Here is a 12,257-nt window from a genome sequence, read left to right on the forward strand (position 1 = left end):
TTGTTTTGTGAAAATGTCTTAAAATATCATGATGTTATATTTTTGCTTTATCACCCATTCAACTGGAAATTTGAGAAGCAGCCAGTTCACAGATGCCTGAAATAACCATCCCTGCAATATTTTGGTACAACCAGCAGATGGAGATGTTACGTGAGGTTTCATTAGGCACTGTTCAGCTGTAGCAATGACTCTTCTTAGATGTTAAAGAAAGACACAGTGGCTTTGTGTGAAATGGTGTATTGTAGAGAAATGTACCAACTCAGATTTATTTACAGTAGTGGTGTCAGGAACCAGAGCTCACAATACCTACAGCACAAATATTGCCATTTCCGATACTTTCCAAAATGACCAGTCAACCTACACGTCTTCTGACTTTTTCCATGTAATGTTAATAAAAAATTATTATCTTTGCCTTACAATTCCCTGAATGTGCCTTCCCACCATGAATGAGTTTTAAAAATACATTTTAGACCAAAAGCTCACCTCAAAAAATCATAAAAGAATATCTCAAGCATCTGGCAACATATAACCATTTCATGTAATAACTGTCTGTGAAGGAGTTTTTAGGGGCATTCAGATGTCTGGTTTCCTTTCACCACCACTGTGAATAATTCCGACACTATTTTTTTTCTATTATGGAATACTTTATAATGTGATTATTTCACATCAAACCACTCTAAATGAGTTTTAATTATGCAAATAAGATGTAAAATTGGTGAAATTCCCCTTTAACTGCTACTTACAGCTTGCTATAAAACTGTACCTTATATAAAACCTATAAAACCTGGTCTTATAATACAGATTACAGCAACTTATTACTGTTGTTATATGTAATAACTTCACCGTAAGCAAACTAAACTTGCTTTTACAGGGCCCAAATCTTTCTTCAAGACTGGTATATGGGCTGAAACACTCTTTATAATTTGTGAATTGAGTGGGGCTGTAAGCTGAATAGCTGGATATATGTAAATGTGTTGGTTTTTGTGACATCATAAAAACAGGTTCAAACAGGTTGAACCTTTTGAGTCAAAAAGAGGCTGTTTTTGCAGCTTAGTTCTTTATATGGACTGTATGGACTGGGGCATGAATGGTATGTTTTGAAACTTTTTTAGAGTGTACATACTATATTTAAAAAATGAGAAAAAATCAGTTTCCACAATATGGGCTGTTTAAAGACTGATGTTTTAAGTGAATTTGTCCTTGTTGTTGACATTGCATGTTTGTTCTGTAGTACTTCCATTTGTCTGTGTCTGACATACAGTTTAGCTTTTTGCTTTTTTTGCATAATTTGAAAAATCCTGTTAGCTTTTACATTGTGCTAAAATTTTATGATGAACAAACCAACTAAAATTATCTAAAATACTTTTAAAAAGTCTTGTTAAATCAACTTCCATGACAAGTTAAGAAAGTCTTTTTCCTTCTCCTATAACTTTATCGTTTTGGAGATTTTGGGTTGTTTTATCAGCTATGAATTATGAGTTTTATTTATAACACAAACATAAAACAAAGTGACTTCCAAAACCAAAAAAGGAAATCAACTTGTGAACTCTAGAAAAAAAAGGTCATGTTAGTCTCTGTTTGGAATGAACAAATCCAACATGACGTTGTTTCTGATGTCAATGTGGTGGGGGGAAAAAACAGATTATCCCTAAAGAGAACTGATACTTGATCATGACAGCATCTCATTAGCAAATCAGTGAAACATTGTTATTGCAATATGTTATTTGACAACATAGCAGCGCATTTCTTTCAAACAAAAATGTGAAACTTCTCTGTCTGTAGTATATGTTGTTGTCAGCAAGATTTTTCTGTTTAAGAGGAAGTGTCAGATGTCAAGGCTTCCTTTCTGGGGTTTCAAGCTTATTCACTGGTAATACACTAGAAAATCTGCAGAAAATCTGCAAGAACAATATGACCAAAAGGTCAATACAACCTCCTTTGACAAGTGAGGAATGATCTATACTATAGTATGACAGACAGGCTACAGTCTGTATTTGTGCACCTATATCGTTGGTATAGTGGACATATAAGATGTACACTGTAACAAATTGTGAGCTTGCACAACAAAACAAATATCTTAGTACAAGCATCCACTACCTTTTTCCTGTCTACTCAACCGTAAATAGTTATGAAATAATAACAGTAAAATATTTATTGAAAATATTTAATTGAATATAAGAATTTTTGTAAGGAGCACAACTAGTCAAAATTCTTTCATCTGTAACAATCTTCCTTTTTTAAATTCATGGCATTTTGCAGATTGTCTTTTCAAGAGCAACTTACAATTGGTGAGTTACAAGAGGTGAATGTAGGGTTAGGACTCTTGTCCAAGGACTCTTACTCCTATAAGCCTGCCACACTGAAGGCAGTGCCATCACCCATTACCCTGTATAGACACAAAGTAGGGCTAGTACATATGGCAATATCTATCATTATCGTGATACATTACGCAACAGTATATCTACATTTGCTTTCGTAAATATTGTCAGTTTTTTTTTAATTCTCAACTATGTTGGACAACAAAGAGAGTATAATTAGTTCTGTTTAATTAGATTTAGTGCAGCACAGTATGTGAAATGTTGCATACAAATCATTGGATTGATAGTTTTTTTAAAATGTGGCACATCTTTGTCTGTTCCAACATATCACTTGAGAAAAACATTAATTTTGTGACATATTGTGTATTGTGAAAACTTCCTGAGGGATTTAATGCAGGTTATATGGATCATTCTACTGAATTGGTTCAAAGTCAGAGTTGAAAACACATTTCAGTCTTTAACTGGCCTGGACTTTAGACTAAAATATTTTGTTCTGAATGAACCTATACTTTAATTATGTTTATTTCATTAAAATAAATGACTGAATAATCAGAACACTACCCAAACTTCACTAAACCTTTCAATAGTGAGTGTTTAGGTTAGGATAGTTTTATAAAGATAAATAAATCTACATCTTTCTCTCAAACTCAAAAGAAATGTAAAAATGTAAGTATTATTTCATAAGTGTAAATTTAAGGGTTATGTTTTTGGGACAGTCACTTCCCAACACAATGTGCCTGATAAACAATGATTTTGTATGTATTTAGCTTATTACTCTGGGAAACACTTGCTAATTAACAAACATTCTTAGTGTTAGGAGGCTTTTAGGAAATGCAGAATCACATGAACTGAATCAGGTGTGTTAAATGAGTTGGTGTGATAAATTCTGCAGGGCTGTGTATGGCCCTCTACGACAGGAATCTGATCTAAACCAGTGATAATGTGTGGCCCAAGCTTCTGAACATGCCATTAAAACTAGGTTTCACAAAAGGGTTCAGTCATAATATGAAACAAGAACTTGACGAAACATTTCTTTCTTTCATATACAGAGTCAACATCGTCTCTCATGCTCACCCTTCCTTATCACACCAGTTTAAACTCATTACATCGTTATCTTAGCCTTTGATTTAGCTAAATCAGGTGTGTTCAGATACCCTTAACAAGACTCAGAGTCAGAAGATTCAAGGACCAATTTAGGCTAATAAAATACCATTCTTGATTACTTCTTTTATTTAGCCTACTTATGCCCATCAATAACTTCACATGATCACAACCATCACTACATATATTATAGCCTAGTTGTTTTATTATCAATCTTCATTCCTTGGACAAATTCTTCTGTTGTTGCCAGGCAATGTTAACCTGCCTGCCAAAGAAAGGCAGCTCGAGCATGTTTAATAGTGGGGGACTCTTATTTTAACTGAACAGGTTTGCAGTAAAACACATGATCACACATCTTGAACAAAGGTGTGCAGTTAGCGCTTCAGCCCTATCCACACTTACCAATCAAAAGAATCAATCATATATTAGTTTTGTAGACATGAAGGAGACAAGGAGAATTCAGGCTAAAGTCTTATTTCTGTTGTCTTTGGTATAAACAAACAACAAGCAATTTTTTAGGTTTTTCCACTATCCCTTAAAATGTAGATTTAGGGCACATCCGTAATTTAAAAACATCTGATTTTATGTCTTCATTTGTGCACTGAAAGCACAAAACTAAACATTTACGGCAGACGCTTTTATCCAGAGTGGCTTACAATTTTTGATCATTTTACACAGGCAAGCCAAGGTAGTGTTAGGAGTCTTGCCCAAGAACTCTTATTGGTATAGTGTAGGGTGTTTGCCCAGGCAGGGGATTTAATCCCAGTCTACTGCACAGAAGACAGAGATGTTACCCACTACACTACACCAACCACTAAAGATAGAATTGTTTTCTCATTTTTCCTACTGTCCTACTGCCCTACTGTCATCATGTTACACATTGTCCCTCAATTCTCCATAGTGGACAATGTCTATGACAACATTGTATGAAGCATTTTTCCACCAGCAGGAGGCATTAACTTATCATTATAAGTTCAGATGTTAGGACAAAAAGAAGCAAATGTAGAATCTTTCATTTGTACTGAAGTGACAGGAATATCAACTGAAGTCTGATTTTAACTATATTGGACTTTCAGTACTAAAATGTTTACAAATGTTCTGTGTAAACTAGGTCAGCTTTGAGAAAAAAATTGTGTTGTGTATATCTAAATACACAACACAGTTTGTTTTCTCAAAGCTGACCTAGTTTAAACAGAATATACAGTGTTGAAATAAAGTCTTGGCATACCTCTTTCAGTATTTTTTCATATAGTTTTTTTTTTGAATGATTTAATTTGTTAATGTACTATGGACGTTGTGATTTACTGTATTCAAAAGTACATAATTTCAACTATATTAAAACTTAATAATCAATACTTTGGGTACAATAGCAAACTAGAAAACATTCAACTTGTACCTACGTTCCTTTGAAACAAATGCTGGGACATGAATCGAGATGTACATGTTAAGAGATCTCCAGAGCTACTCCTGGAAAGCCACCATCTAATACACATCAATCAAATTTTCAACATTCTGAAATATATTGCTCTAGAAAACTTGAATATTGTTGAGCCATCATATGTACTAAATTCACCTTCACTTACCCTAACCATAAACCTGGAGTTTACCCTAATCCTAACCTTAAATTTAACCCACTAAAAGATTGTACTGGTACAAATTCAATAACACAATGAAATCTTCAGCCCATGTTAATTCTGTTACGATTTTACTTTATTTAAGCATTTTTATTATTTTTTATTATTTTCTATCGTAATTATTGTTATTTTGTTCTTGTTATTGTTCATAATGTGTATTTTTTCCTCTCTTTTTTTTTTTCTTTTTATTTTCTTTTAATGTGCATTAAATGTGCATTCAAAATAAGAATCACACTGGTAAATAAAAATTAAGTTGAAAAAATAAATAAATAAATAAACCTAAACCTAACCCTCACCCTGTGCCTGTTGTTAACTCTGATAAAAATCCAAACCCTGACACTGTTAAGAAACAGCTGACTTTAAACAGATAGAGTTTGTTTAGACTACTTTCAAGCACTGTATATGACGTAAACCTGTAAATGATGGTAACTCTTGGTGCAGTTAAATAGAGATGGAAAGCAGAACATTTCTTTCGAGAGAATAAATAAAGCAACACCACAGTGAAAATACCATTCCTTTGGCTTGTGATCAGCAAACTAAAGATAAGTTCTCAAGACTGGAGGAACTCTAGCAAATGCCAGAGATCACCCATCGTTTTTTAAAATTTCCAATCAAAGCAGCCGTTAAAATCCACGTATCTTCCATTCCAAACCCATTTCATTGCTGAAATCAAAAACTGGATGGCGTAACAACTAGTTTTTCTTTTTTTTTTTTTTAATTTAATCCCCATATGTCAAACACAAGGCCCATGGGCCAGATCAAGCCTGGAGCACAAACCTATCCAGCCCACGGAATTATTATGATTTTATATTAATATCAGCCCATTTCACAATGCGTTGCACTGAAATCCCTAGCATGCACTCCAACGTAATGTGTGCTCCCACCATGCTCCTCCAGCAACAATCTATTGAACAGTGGTTACACCATAATTGTACACAATTCCGCACCAGTCATATCGCCAAACACTCACACTTATGAGATTGAGAGCACACTTGAGCACAGGCTGAAAGAGACTCCAAATGATGCTGGAGTAAACAACAAATACAGAACTGAATTATTTTCATTACTTCATGTAGTAACAACAACAACTTAACTAGTTTTATTCAACTCAAACAATTACTTTGATTGAAAGAATCGTTCATTTAAAGAATTTATTGGGGTTGTATACAATTAGTTAATTTACTTGTCACCACATTAAGTAATTTTATTTTTAGGTTGAACTGACGAGCCATTTTTACAGTGCATAAACCATACACAATGCATTACGTTATTGTAAATATTTTTCCTATAACAAAGTGGTGTAATATTACAGTTACTAATAAGAATTGTGTTACCCCAGTTACACATTTCTATTTTTGTCACATCTTTGAGATCTGTTCTCTGTCTCCACAACATAACCTGGCCACTGGTTTCCACACAACCCCAAGAAAAATGCATAAAATTTGCAGAAACAGGTTATAGTTGTTATTAAAGTTTATTGAAGTATATTAAAGTTTGATATATATGGAGGTGGTGTTCTTTTCACTCAGACAATCAACAAAATGTGTAATTTGACCAGGATCATCCAAATTTTCACAAAAAAACTGTAGCTGGGTATGTCTTGTTCAGAGCAGAACGTTGTTAGTTTTATATGGGTTTTAGAGAGTAACTTTACAGAACTGTGCAAAAGTAATGAGTAGTCAAGAAGTAATAAGCAATCTCATTACAGTTTGAGACAATTAATTAGTCATTTCTATTGGATTACTTGTACTGTATTACCTTTTCTGTTCTCTAGCCTTTAATAGTGCTACCAAATATAACATAGGGATTTGCATGATAGCTCAAAACAGTAATGTCTTCAAACAACTATTTGTCGAAAAACAGATTTTGTTGTCCTAGAGAATTTAGCCTACCATGAGGTTCCTCTTCCTTTAATAACAACTTTGACCAAAACCGAAATAAGTCATTATTCCACACCAATGTATTTTGCCATTCTGGCGGGGTTTCTTCTTTGTTTACATGTTAAAAATACACACAAACAGTAAGAGAGCTTCGATAGATGCCCAATATGTAACTGTTTAATCTTTTTATACTTTTTTGTAGTGCTAGGACTTTTTAACAGCGTCTTGCCATGCTTCCAAGTACAAGTGGGGTGGTATCTTTCTCAGAGGAGGAACTCGTTCACCCAACAAGTGTTTATGTGGTTTAAAGATAAACAGAACACTGTTAAGTTATGAAATGCATTTTGTAGTTTATAAGCTAGCTAGCATTTTTGGTTTTGGCCTTTTCTTATGGTGTTTTTAACTCATAAGAAAAAGAAATGGGTTAATTGTACATGTTTAAAATTTACTTTACACTTTATTGTAAAATATTGTAGTTTATTTATAATTTACCATTTATTATATTTGTACAGTTTATCCAGCTGCTTTCTGTTGTTTGACTGTTCTCTTCTGTCTTTCACCATGATAAAAGGTCACAACTCAGCCAATTTGTGCTGTATCAAAAATTTTGATATACCCGACTTCACCATCCGACTTCGGAGGGCATTCATGTGGTGCCTGAGGCCACCTGAGAGTATCATTATGTGCATTCATGACATCAGCAAACACTAACAGCTTTACTCAGCTTCACTGAGATTTGCTTCTTATTCCAGCTTTCCAGTCCACCGTAAATGATATAGCACTTACATTCCGGCACCCGTGAGGCGTTTGTGAAGAGCAAGTTAACTAATTCCAAACAATAACAAAAACACTGCATGGTACTGCAAGTTTCATTCCATTAAATCTATGTGATTAGAGTATAAAATGATTTATCCCAATGCAATGTTTCCTATGTGCTGTTTAGAGCTGTGTCCACCATAGGTGAATCAAAATTCCTTTTCTATCAGCTTTCCTTGAATTTGTTTTGATCTTTGATCTGACAGTCATGTATTCATATGCTAGATAGCTCTGCAAATGTATTCAGTGTGTCCATGGGCTTCAGGATCAGCCAAAATCAAGGAAAGCCGGTAAGCAGGAAATGAAGACTCGTTCAACTATTCAGAGCCACTAACCTGGCTACAATATCAGCTCACCCAAAAGACAATGCGTTGTAACATGATATGGGGAGTGACTAGACTATACCAACATCAGGGACTAAACCTATGGCCCATTTTACATGGTCACATGGTTACACAGCCTGTTCTCAAGATTCCAAAGCATCTTCATAATAGACTATAAAAAATGATTTGCTAGTTCAAACTAAGAAAAATGGCAATAGCGTAATCTAACAAATAATTAACTGTATGCGTAATTACCCTGTGATTAAAAATACTTCAGCCAATAGGTTAATCTAGCTAACATGACCATCTAGTGTACAGAATTAATGAGCTTGTGTTACAACGGTAGCTACATTAACGTCAGTGTGTAGGCACGTTATGGGTAAAATCATTAATAATCACGTTAAAGTCTTTTGGGCTTTTCTAGAATACGTTAAACAAAGGCTAACATTAGCTAGTCTAACATTAAACCCAACCAGGTAAACAAATTAGCCCGTCTACTTTCAGTGAGGCTACCTAACGCTATATAACCTAACAAGCTGACGTTACAGAACAGTCTGAAATGTATTACAATTCAGTTAAGGTTAGTATTTACCATTAACTGTCTAAGATGTCGTTGAACTGTAAAAAACACAGAGGTAAAAATGCACCCGGAGGACATCTGACTTTTCAAACTTCCATCGCAAAACGCTCTCCATGATAATGATGGGGAGTCGATTCCACAAGAATCAATTCTTCGACTTCAACATGTCTGGGAGTCGGGGTCGACTCTTGGCCAGTGACTCTAAGAGTCGAAATGCTTGGAGTCGACTCTTCGACTCTGTCTTTTTCGGCCCGAGGGAAATTTTGATGTGTGATGCAAGAAAGAGTCAGGGTTTAAGTAGCATGAGTTTGCTTAATTACCAGCGTTGAATAAGTCGTTGTTGTGCTTACAGCGTTCAAAAACGTTTTCGATTCGTCCTGCGCGGCAACTCTTCCTTTTCTTCACGATTAGGGTTAAATAAACACTGATCAGAATCGGTACACGGAACGGAAACGAAAACCAAAACCAAACATTTTTCACAGAACGTTGTGGAAAAGAAGATGAAGCTGGTATTTGCTTATATTTAACACCTTCTTATTCAAATTTCCGTTCCACCTTAAATGGCGCTGTTACATACTGGCGCCGGGCGCACCATTTAAGGTGGACCGGAAAATATACGAAGCCAACTTTAGCCTCGTGAAAAGAGGAACAATATAAAATCCGGCTGGTTCTTTTTTAAAGCCTTCTGACTACAGAAACGATTTCCTCTGCACATCACCCTGAGTTTCCCCTCGCCCCTTATTATGTAATGAAATATTTTTTATTATATCACTTTAAGCTACTTTATTAGCTACTCAAATATGTTTATGATGGTTTAATCTCTACTGTATCCCTTTATTACCGGTTCTGGCGCTTTCTTGGTTAAAATTAAGCGGAGTCGAGAAGAAAATCTCCACTCTTTGCTTCAGATCACAGGTTTTTCTGTTCATCCACTGTGAGAACACAACTCAGCGCTATGGGGCTGAAAGGATGTGTAGCTGTCAAGAAGCCCTTACTAAGAAACATAGACAAAAATTGCACTGGAACACAGAACCTAGACCTCTGAGATGTGGAGAAAGGTTTTATGAACTGATCTGTCTACATTTGACATATTTGGAAGTAACAAAACGCAGTATATTCGTTATTGAATGAAAGACCCTTCAAGGCATTTCTACGACCATCAGTCTAGCATGATAGATAATCAGCACAAGTTTAGGAGTGTATAACAGCATCTGGAGCTGGTGATGCGTTTTTATTGAAGGTATCGTGAATGCTGTATAAACAAATTTTAATACATCCTGCAATCTTCTACGGAAAATGTTTGATAAGAAATTCATTCTACAGGAAGAAAACAAGCCCAAGCACACTGCTGAGAAGATCATATTGTCCTTATCAAACAAAAAAGCTGCTTGTGACTGATGTTATGAATAAACAATATAGCATTCCATCTTCTCTTTTGAATTATTATTATTTTTAATTGAGCAACACAAGCTACAGCACCGTCATCTGGACTGTTGCATGGCTACCACTACAGTGGCTAATAATATAGCTGGACTTTCAGGGACTCCCTGAACACGCATCCTCCAGATCATCAGCTCATAAGATTGTGAAAGTTTGATTACAGCCATGTAGGTTAACAAATGAAAATGCTACACAGATGCTAATCAAGGTTTAGTTCAGTAAAAGATGGACTGTTAATAGACAGCAAATATCTGACAACATTTTCTTCCTTAAAGGGGTAATTTATCCTGTTAATACAATAAATGAATACGACAAACATGATAAGACAAACATGTTAAAAAATGATGTTACTGATGACAGAGTGCAGGGTGTCTCATATATTGTCATTAGACCTTTCTACATGTTATAACATTTAAATTTGGGATATCCATCCAACTTCACTGGTACTGGATGTACCAGAATGGATGTACCAGAATGGATGTAATCAACAGAAAAAGAACAAAGTAATTTCTTTGTAATTGAAATGAGACCTTTATAGTCACAATATGAATACAACTGTAATAAACTATGGTAATCACATTTACAGAGCATTTACATTTACACAACTGTCCACTGTCTGTGTCCACGGCTCAAAGATAATAATGATGATAATTAGGACTGTGATGAAGTCAGTATCAGTGATGATGCTGCTCCTCATGAGAACCATGTTTGTTGATGTCCATATCCTAAATTATGGTGGTGATGATGTTGACTACAGCAGGGATGGTGACTTTGTCCAGACTTATTCTTCTTTCACAGCGATGATGATAACAGTAATGATGATAGTGACAAAGTTGATGCTGAACAATGATGCTTAGAGTCCATGGACCTCCTCCTCTGGTTCTCTTTGTGTCTCCTAAAGTAGATCTCCTGATGTCTCTAACAGTCCTGCTGAGCTTCTTAAGGTTTCCAAGCAGAAAAACTTCATTAATCTGAGAAGATGGACGTCCTCTGATCCACAAACTGAAGCAGTCCTTTAGTCCAGGAGGGTCTCGGTGAAGTTTAAGTACTGCTGCTGTCTGGAGTCTCCAAGAGGAGCGCTGAACTGGGTTCCTAAATGGAGGACAGTGAGAGAGAGAGACAGATAGGAACACTTGGTTGATATGTTAGGTGGCACACGTCTGAAAAAAAAATTTGTAAATAAAGAGAAAGGAACTGGGGGAGGGAGTAAGAGAGACAGAGGGAGAAAGTTTGATAAAGGGGGGCAGGCTATGACAATTGTTATTGTGATAAAATTTCATCACAATATGCATTTCTGAGTATATTCATGGTATTGTCAGAACTGGATACATCGTGCCATGCCACGCATCATATAGCAGATACAACATAAAGCGCTGCTATGCTACATAGAATGCATCGCAGTGAGAGATGATAACTGGAAAGCTCAAGTTAATTTTTACACTCTTTCAAAATAATTTATCAAGTTCAGCATCAGTTTTCTACCGACCATCTAGTGCAAAGTTTTGTAGTCTTCACAAACTTGCTGTTTTCAAGATGATTAGATACAAGATGAAAAAAGACTACACTAGTAACATTTACTTAAGTAACATAAGCACGTGTCTGTTTATTTAAATAATTGACTACCTTTCTCTGTGTAAATTTCAAGCCACATGTCGTCTCTTTTCTTTTTCTATTTTTTTAATCTCGTGGCCTCACAACCAGCTTGGGGAAGGTCTGAAGCACAACTGACATTACAAAACGTCTTCTGTATGTTGTGTGAAAATGAAACATTTCCACCAGAGAGATCTCCAAATCCCCAAATCTTAAAAAGTGTAGCTTTAACACAGTAATGTCAGAAAGCTGAGTGGTGCACTGTGACGCAGAGAACCTGAGCAGTGCTCAGAGTCACCAAATGTCAGAACTGGTTTGCGTACCTTCATTAAAAACAACGGTTTTGAATGTTCAGACATTGCACATTACATCCGGTCTGCGATGGCCTGTAATCTAAATTCTTCTTTCTGGTGATTAGTCGACGTCACGCTGCACTTCCACGCTTCCAAAGGTAACCATACAGGAGCTCACATAGTTAGAAAGCAAACTGACTGCATCTGAAAAACAAAAACACACACACACACGCTCACACACACTGACATACATACAAAACATTAAAGTACAGGAATTTGGGG

The 12,257-nt window shown here is 35.6% G+C and overlaps 1 long non-coding RNA gene across 1 annotated transcript; it reads right to left on the minus strand.

Moving 5' to 3' along the window:
• Window positions 1–10,603: 10,603 nt before the first annotated feature.
• LOC118805855 lies at window positions 10,604–12,256 on the minus strand. Its single transcript, XR_005007062.1, has 2 exons — window positions 12,006–12,256; window positions 10,604–11,184 (listed from the first exon to the last, which is right to left on the minus strand). It is a non-coding gene; the product is annotated as an uncharacterized LOC118805855 (long non-coding RNA).
• Window position 12,257: the final 1 nt, after the last annotated feature.

This window comes from Colossoma macropomum, unplaced genomic scaffold (genome assembly GCF_904425465.1).
Source record: "Colossoma macropomum unplaced genomic scaffold, Colossoma_macropomum, whole genome shotgun sequence".
Classification (NCBI taxonomy): Eukaryota; Metazoa; Chordata; class Actinopteri; order Characiformes; family Serrasalmidae; genus Colossoma; species Colossoma macropomum.